This window comes from Ammodytes marinus (assembly GCF_949987685.1).
Source record: "Ammodytes marinus genome assembly, chromosome: 12".
NCBI classification, from domain to species: Eukaryota; Metazoa; Chordata; class Actinopteri; order Uranoscopiformes; family Ammodytidae; genus Ammodytes; species Ammodytes marinus.
This window is the reverse complement of record NC_137216.1, coordinates 2,151,837-2,160,553: the sequence shown is the minus strand read 5'-3', so window position 1 is coordinate 2,160,553 and position 8,717 is coordinate 2,151,837.

Sequence of the window (8,717 nt, the reverse complement as noted above, 5' to 3'; positions counted from 1 at the left end):
TACTTCAGTATGAAAGAATGAGGAAGGAACTCAACACAAAAAAACACAAAAAGGTCTTGAGAAACAGAAAAGGCCTTTTGACATATACAGTGTAGTGTGAAAGTTTGTGAACCCCTTGAGCCTTTTGGAATTTTATTTATTTTAACCATTATTAATTCATTTTTATCAATACCAGTATTTTTTACATGAAATAACAGATGTTTGTTTATCAATTCAACATTTTTCTTTTCCAGAAATCAACTGTTAAAACAGATAAAACTAATTATTTGACAAATGTTGTATGTGCAAAAGTTTGTGAACCCTGAGCTGCATTGCTTAAATCGAGCAAGGTAAACACAATCAGGTGGGCCAAATTGATTGATGAAATAGACCAATGTAATGAGAGATCTTCAGGGAATAAATTGGGCGGCACTAGATAAAACAAAGATAAAACCAGGTCAGTTTAGGCTCACCAAACTGAACCCATACAGGTCAGACATGCTCAAAGGGGAAAAAATCTCAGAGGATCTCAGGAATAGAGTTTTGATATTGCACATTTGTCTGGGGACAGCTATAAATTCATATAAAAAAGTTTGAGCTCCATCGGTCCACCGTGAGGCAAATCATCTACAAATGGAGAGCTTTAAGAGTGACTTATTTCATTTTCATTTTCCTTTATTTAACCTCGAAAGATCAATTGAGTGGTGACCCTCTTTTACAATGACGTCGAGTTTGTACAGATACACAATATACAATGAGAATACACACACACACACACACACACACACACACACACACACACACAAACACACACACACACACACACACAGACAACAACAATTTAAAACATTCAGATCAATTGAATGAAAGAGACAATAGCCTAATTAAAACAGTTACAAGTGTAGAGGGGCTGATTCAAAATAATAATTTTAAATTGGTTAACAGTTATGAGTGTATTTATTTTAATTGAATGTTGTAGGCTGTTCCAGGAGTCAGGGGCACTATGGCTAAAAGCGGTTTTACCAAGCTCAGACCGGGCATAGGGAACATATAACATGAGCATGTCAGTTGAGCGGGTTTGATAAAGCCCATCTGAAATAAGCAGCATTTCTGTCAAATAGAGTGGTAGCTTTCCAGTCAGAGCTTTATATATAAAAATATGCCAATGTGCATCACGTCTCTCCTTAAGGGAGGACCACCCAACCTTTTCATATAAAACACAATGGTGTGTATCATAAGCATCTCCTGTAATGAATCTCAAAGCAGAGTGAAATACAGAGTCTAGGAGTTTAAGGCATGAACGAGATGCATGCCGATAAACCACATCACCGTAATCAAGGACAGACATAAAAACTGCCTCAATAATCCTTTTCCTACTGAACAACGGGAAGGTGGCTTTATTCATATGAAAATATCCAATCTTTTGTCGCAGACGACAGACAAGATTTTTTATGTGAAATGTAAAAGAGAGTTTTTCATCTATCCAGATGCCAAGATATTTATATTCAGTGACTCTTTCAATATGAGATCCATTATTTGTGTGAATAATAAGATCATTAAAATGTGTAATTCTTGCTCTGGAAAAACACATATTTTGTTTTTTCTGTTTTAAGGACAAGCCTGAGATCCACTAGACAGTTCTGCAGGGTGTTAAAAGAGCTCTGTAGGTTCTGAACAGATTGTTGCACTGAATCAGAAATGCAATACAGTACAGTGTCGTCCGCATACAAATGGGCATGGCAGTTTTGTAGTGATGAAACAATGTTATTGATGTAAATTGTGAATAGGACTGGACCTAAAATTGAGCCCTGCGGAACACCATTTGTAACTGTTAAAAACTCAGTTTGGTAGCTTCCCAGTTTTACTGACTGCTGTCTATCAGAGAGATAGTCCCTAAACCAGCTACATGTAGAATAATCAAAACCAATTTCATGCAGCCTCTCTAAAAGCAAATGGTGGTCAACAGTATCAAAAGCTTTTGACAGATCAACAAAAAGTGCTGCACAGTGCATTTTTTTATCGATAGCTGTAACAATGTTGTCTAAGACCAAAGTGACAGCAGATACGGTACTGTGGCCTGCCCTAAAACCAGATTGAAATGGACTCAAAATGGAAGCACTGGATAAAAAGGTGTTCAACTGAGTATTAATGACTGATTCTAGAATTTTTGCCAGGCATGGGAGTTTGGAAATTGGCCTGTAATTATTGAGATCACTTTTGTCACCCCCTTTATGTAATGGAATGACGTGAGCTTTTTTCCAGACTTTATGAACAATACCAGAGGAGATGGAAAGATTAAAAATATGGGTTATTTGTTTTGATATGATAAGTGCAGAGAGATTTATTGAAAATGGGTCCAAATTGTCCTCTCCTATATACTTCTTGGGGTTGATGGCAAGAAGCGCATCTACAACAGTACTTGTTGGAACTTGAACATGGCTGAAAAGAGGAGTTTTAGAGACAGGTGGTATGCTATTTTTATTTCTGGTGGTGGAAGGCGTAGATACTCCATTGTGAAAGAGTTTACCAGCAGCTATAAAGTGTTTATTGAAAGCTAAACCAATTTATTTCTGATCATTTAAAGTCTGATCATTTATTAATCCCACTATGGAAAGAACTGAAGATCAAGATTAATTAAAGAGGCCCACGGAACCTTCTAGATTTGAAGACTGTTTGTGTGGAAGAATGGGACAAAATCACACCAGAGCAATGCCTGCGACTAGTTTCTCCATACAGGAGGCGTCTTGAAGCTGTCATTACCAACAAAAGGCTTTTGTACAAAGTATTTAATAAATATCAGTGAGTGTTCAATACTTTTTCCCTGTGTAATTTCACATTATTACATATAACTTAATTTGTGAACGTATTTGTTTTGATTTCTTTGTATGTATGGATTACTTGGGTTGTTACCAACACCTGGTGACAATATCATGTCAATAGCACCTTTTGAAATATACAGTTGTGTTCAAAATAATAGCAGTGTGTTTAAAAAATTGAGTAAAGATCAAAATCCTTATCATAGCTTTTATGTCCAAACACGCAAATGCATTGGGGACATTGCACATTCTATTCCAACTCTAAATATGAAGAAACATTTATCAAATGTTTCTTCATCTTTACAGAAATTGAAGAAAAAGGAAGGTTAGACTGTTCAAAAAAATAGCAGTCTGCATTTTTCTTTACAACTCAAACATTTACTGTATCAACTGAAAAATGCATGAAGATTTAGCTTTCCTATGAATCACTGAACTAATATTTAGTTGTATAACCTCTGTTTCTGAGAACTGCTTCACATCTGTCTTGCATGGAGTCGACCAACTTATGGCACCTGTGAACAGGTGTTTCAGCCCAGGACGATTGGACTACATTCCACAATTCCTCTGCATTTCTTGGTTTTGCCTCAAAAACAGCATTTTTGATGTCACCACAAAGGTTTTCTATTGGATTAAGGTCCAGGGAATGGGCTGGCCACTCCATAACGCTAACCTTGTTGGTCTGGAACCAAGATCTTGTTCGCTTACTGGTGTGTTTGGGGTCGTTGACTTGTTGGAACACCCATTTTAAGGGCATTTCCTCTTCAGCATAAGGCAACATAACCTCTTCAAGTATTTAAATGTAACCAAACTGATCCATGATCCATGGTATGCGATAAATAGACTCAACACCATAGTATGAGAAACATCCCCATAACATGATGTCTGTGCCACCATGCTTCACTGTCTTCAAAGTGTACTGTGGCTTGAATTTAGTGTTTGGGGGTCGTCTGACAAACTGTCTGCGGCCCCTATTCAAGCCACAGTACACTTTTAAACACACTTAAATACATTAGACACAGAAGTATATCATGATCATGTCACCTCATTGCAATTCCAAAGCACTGACTGTCAAATTACCAAACACATGAGCTAGTCAGTAAACACAGCCCCCAAATGCCCAAACACATGATTGCTTTATTGTAGATACTCCAATCAGGTTCAAGCACTATACAAATGCAGCAGGTAAGTTCACCTGCCTTTACAGTTTGTACCTAATGCTTACAGTTTTTGCCGAATGCTTACACACATGTTGCAGACTTTGGCCCACTGTGTCAAAACTTAACACACAGGCCGAATAGGACAAAGCACATGGAGATAAACTTCTAACTTATACGGCAAAATGAAACTCTTGAAACAAAACCTAACAATCCCATTTCAAAACTGTTTTTTAGCATCAAAACAATACACACATGCACCTTTGAATTACTCTTTCCTAGCAGCAACAACACACAGATGGGCTTTATGCAAAACACAGCTGTATTCAGTACTTTGGATGGTTTTTTACTTTAAAAGTCTCATACAGATTTTTTTTGTGAAAGATTGATCCACTACAGTTGATCTAGACACATGAAAACAAAATGTAAACGCTTCAGATTTTTTATTTTATTTTGCCATTTCAGGTTTTTGCAAAAGTTAAAAAGAAATGGTACAACTAGAATATTCTACAAAACATAGTGTTCTAAGGGAATGATTGGAAGACATTTAGGCTATGAATCCTGTCTCCTGTTGGCATCTGGCCACATCACCTCATCCACGTCACAGGCAATGTCCTCCCTTGCCAAGCAACGGGGTAAATATCGCCTTGCGTGCCGTATCCAACCTTTTGCAGAATTTTTTGGAAAGATTGATCCACTATATTTTCAATTAGAAAAGAAAACAAGTGTATATTGCAATTTCATGGTTTTGGCCAACAAAAGAAAAAAACACAACGAATAGGTAAGATCGCAGTTCAACAAGCAATTCAGTGTGTCACTATGAACTCTGAAACAATTACAGTAAAAAAAAAGATGTGTTGTAAGGAATGGGGCGAGTGGATTATGAATCCTTTGGATACCGCCTCCCGTTTGTGTCTGGCTACATCGCCTCATCGACATCACATGCAATGTCATCCTTTCAGAAGCAACAGCAAAAATATTCCTGATATCCAGTCTAAATGACCTAATTATGGAGCTATTGTGTTGTTGGGCTGGAATCTCAGACCAGCCTCCTATATTGTTAGGCCATGATCTATAACATGGTCCACTATAGTGACCCTGTCTCCGTCTGTTGTCTCCTTTGTCATCGTCCTCCTGCCGCTCTCTCTTGTCCTCTTCCCCTGACTCTTACTGTCTCACAAAGCAGCTGAGCTCACCTGAGGTCTAGTTGTAATGCTAAGGCTCACACTGATTGGTATTATATTAGCTTTATATTTTTATTTTTCATGTGTGTGAATCTGTGTGATTTTCCTATTTTAGTTGTGTTTTGTATTTTAAATAGATGTGTTTTCCAAAGGATTGCAGGTGATTTCCTTTTTGACCAATGTGTCTTGTGCAAAACACTGTGTGTAGTGTTTTGCAAAAAGTGTGTTGGAGAATTTCAAACACAGTGCAAAGCACTTATTGTGTTTGTAGGGTTGGTGCTTGTGTTTAGGGCATGGTCACCAAAGTTAGAGGTTGTGATGCTTTGGGCATAGCAACCACTATTAGTGTTTACAGTTTTTACCTAATGCTTAAACACTAATAGTGGTTGCTATGCCCAAAGCATCACAACCTCTAACTTTGGTGACTATGCCCTAAACACAAGCACCAACCCCACAAACACAAAATAGGCTTTGCACTGTGTTTGAAATTCTGCAACACACTTATTGCAAAACACTACACACTGTTTTTTTACACATTGTTCAAAAAGGAAATCTCCTGCAGTCCTTGGGAAAACACATCTATTTAAAATTCAAAACACAACTAAACTTGGAAAAGCACACAGATTCACACACATTAAAAATAAAAAATAAAGCTAATTGAATACCAATCAGTGTGAGCCTTAGCATTACAAATAGACTTCAGATGAGCTCAGCTTCTTTGTGAGACAGTAAGAGTCAGGGGAAGAGGACAAGAGAGAGCGGCAGGAGGACAAGAACAAAAAGGCAACAGACGGAGACACATACAACAGGGACACTATGGTGGACAACGTTATAGATCATGGCCTATCAATATAAGAACCTGAGAGAGTGCAGCCCAACTACACAGTAGCCCCATAATTAGAACATTTATACTGGATATGAGGAATATTTACGCTGTTGCTTCTCAAAGGATGACATTGCATGTGATGTCGATGAGGCGATGTGGCCAGACGCAAACGGGAACGCAAAAGGATTCATAATCTACCCACCCCATTCCTTACAACACTTTTTTTTCTAATTTTACTGTAATTGTTTCAGAATTTATATTGACAAACTGAATTGCTTGTTGAACTGCAATACCTATTCGTTATTTTGTTTGCCAAAACAATGACATTGCAAAATGAAAAAAAAGATTTCGGAAGCTTTTTTATTTTTATTTTCGTGTGTCTAGATGAACTGTAGTGAATCAATCTTTCACAAAAAAATCTGTATGAAACTTGTAAAGTCAAAAACCATCCAAAGTACTGAATACAGCTGTGTTTTGCATAAAGCACATCTGTGTGTTGTTGCTGCTAGGAAAGAGTAATTCAAAGGTGCATGTGTGTATTGTTTTGATGCTAAAAACAGTTTTGAAATGGGATTGTTAGGTTTTGTTTCAAGAGTTTCATTTTGCCGTATAAGTTAGAAGTTTATCTCCATGTGCTTTGTCCTATTCGGCCTGTGTGTTAAGTTTTGACACAGTGGGCCAAAGTCTGCAACATGTGTGTAAGCAATTGGCAAAAACTGTAAGCATTAGGTAAAAACTGTAAACACTAATAGTGGTTGCTATGCCCAAAGCATCACAACCTCTAACTTTGGTGACCATGCCCTAAACACAAGCACCAACCCTACAAACACAATAAGTGCTTTGCACTGTGTTTGAAATTCTCCAGCACACTTCTTGCAAAACAATACACACTGTTTTTCACATAAGACACATTTTTCAAAAATGAAATCTCCTGCAATCATTGGGAAAACACATCTATTTAAAATACAAAACACAACTAAAATAGGAAAATCACACAGACTCACACACATGAAAAATAAAAATATAAAGCTAATATAATACCAATCAGTGTGAGCCTTAGCATTACAACTAGACCTCAGGTGAGCTCAGCTGCTTTGTGAGACAGTAAGAGTCAGGGGAAGAGGACAAGAGAGAGCGGCAGGAGGACGATGACAAAGGAGACAACAGACGGAGACAGGGTCACTATAGTGGACCATGTTATAGATCATGGCCAAACAATATAGGAGGCTGGTCTGAGATTCCAGCCCAACAACACAATAGCTCCATAATTAGGTCATTTAGACTGGATATCAGGAATATTTTCGCCGTTGCTTCTCAAAGGATGACATTGCATGTGATGTCTATGAGGCGATGTAGCCAGACACAAACGGGAGGCGGTATCCAAAGGATTCATAATCCACTCGTCCCATTCCTTACAACACTTATTTTATTTTTTTTTTTACTGTAATTGTTTCAGAGTTCATAGTGACACACGGAATTGCTTGTTGAACTGCGATCCTACCTATTTGTTGTGTTTTTTTCTTTTGTTGGCCAAAATCATGAAATTGCAATATAAACTTTTTTTCAAAGCTTTTCTATATTTTTTTCATGTGTCTAATTGAAAATATAGTGGATCAATCTTTCCAAAAAATTCTGCAAGAGGTTGGATACAGCACGCAAGGCGATATTTCCCCCGTTGCTTGGCAAGGGAGGACATTGCCTGTGACGTGGATGAGGTGTCAGAGGTGATGTGGCCAGATGCCAACAGGAGACAGGATCCATTGCCTAAATGTTTTCCAATCATTCCCCTACAACACTATGTTTTGTAGAACATTCTAGTGGTACCATTTCTTGTGTGTCTTTGTGTTTTTTTTTTTTTTTTACTTTTGCAAAAACCTGAAATGGCAAAATAAAATAAACAATCTGAAGCGTTTACATTTTGTTTTCATGTGTCTAGATCAACTGTAGTGGATCAATCTTTCACAAAAAAAGTCTGTATGAGACTTTTAAAGTCAAAAACCATCCAAAGTACTGAATACAGATGTGTTTTGCATAAAGCACATCTGTGTGTTGTTGCTGCTAGGAAAGAGTAATTCAAAAGTGCATGTGTGTATTGTTTTGATGCTAAAAACAGTTTTGAAATGGGATTGTTAAGTTTTGTTTCAAGAGTTTCATTTTGCCGTATAAGTTAGAAGTTTATCTCCATGTGCTTTGTCCTATTCGGGCTGTGTGTTAAGTTTTGACACATTGGGCCAAAGTCTGCAACATGTGTGTAAGCAATCGGCAAAAACTGTAACCAAAATGGAAGGAGTCAGAATAACAGTGAGAGTGAGGGGGTTGAATCCACAGAGGAGATGGGGTCCTCCTCTGTCATGCCAATATTAGCCCTTACAACACACCTCACATACTCAAATTTTTAGACTGATTGCACAACATAGTCACAGCAGGAAACCAAATGCACCAGACGCAATACATTGTCATCTGGGACAATGTGTCATTCCACCATGCTGCTCTGGGCCAGAACTGGTTTCAACACCATCCAGAGTTCACAGTTCTATACCTTCCACCATACTCTCCTTATCCAGTTTTTCTCTGCGTGGCGGTGGAAGGATGTGGATGAAATTCTCTGGACAGATCCAGCTAGGCGAAGAGATAATGTCTAGTATTTTCTATACTGTATTTTCTGTTTCCTTTATCAGATTTTTTAAATGTATTTACTTTATTATCTGTAATTTGTAACCTGTACTGGATACAGTATTGTATGTGTGTTGTTGTTTGC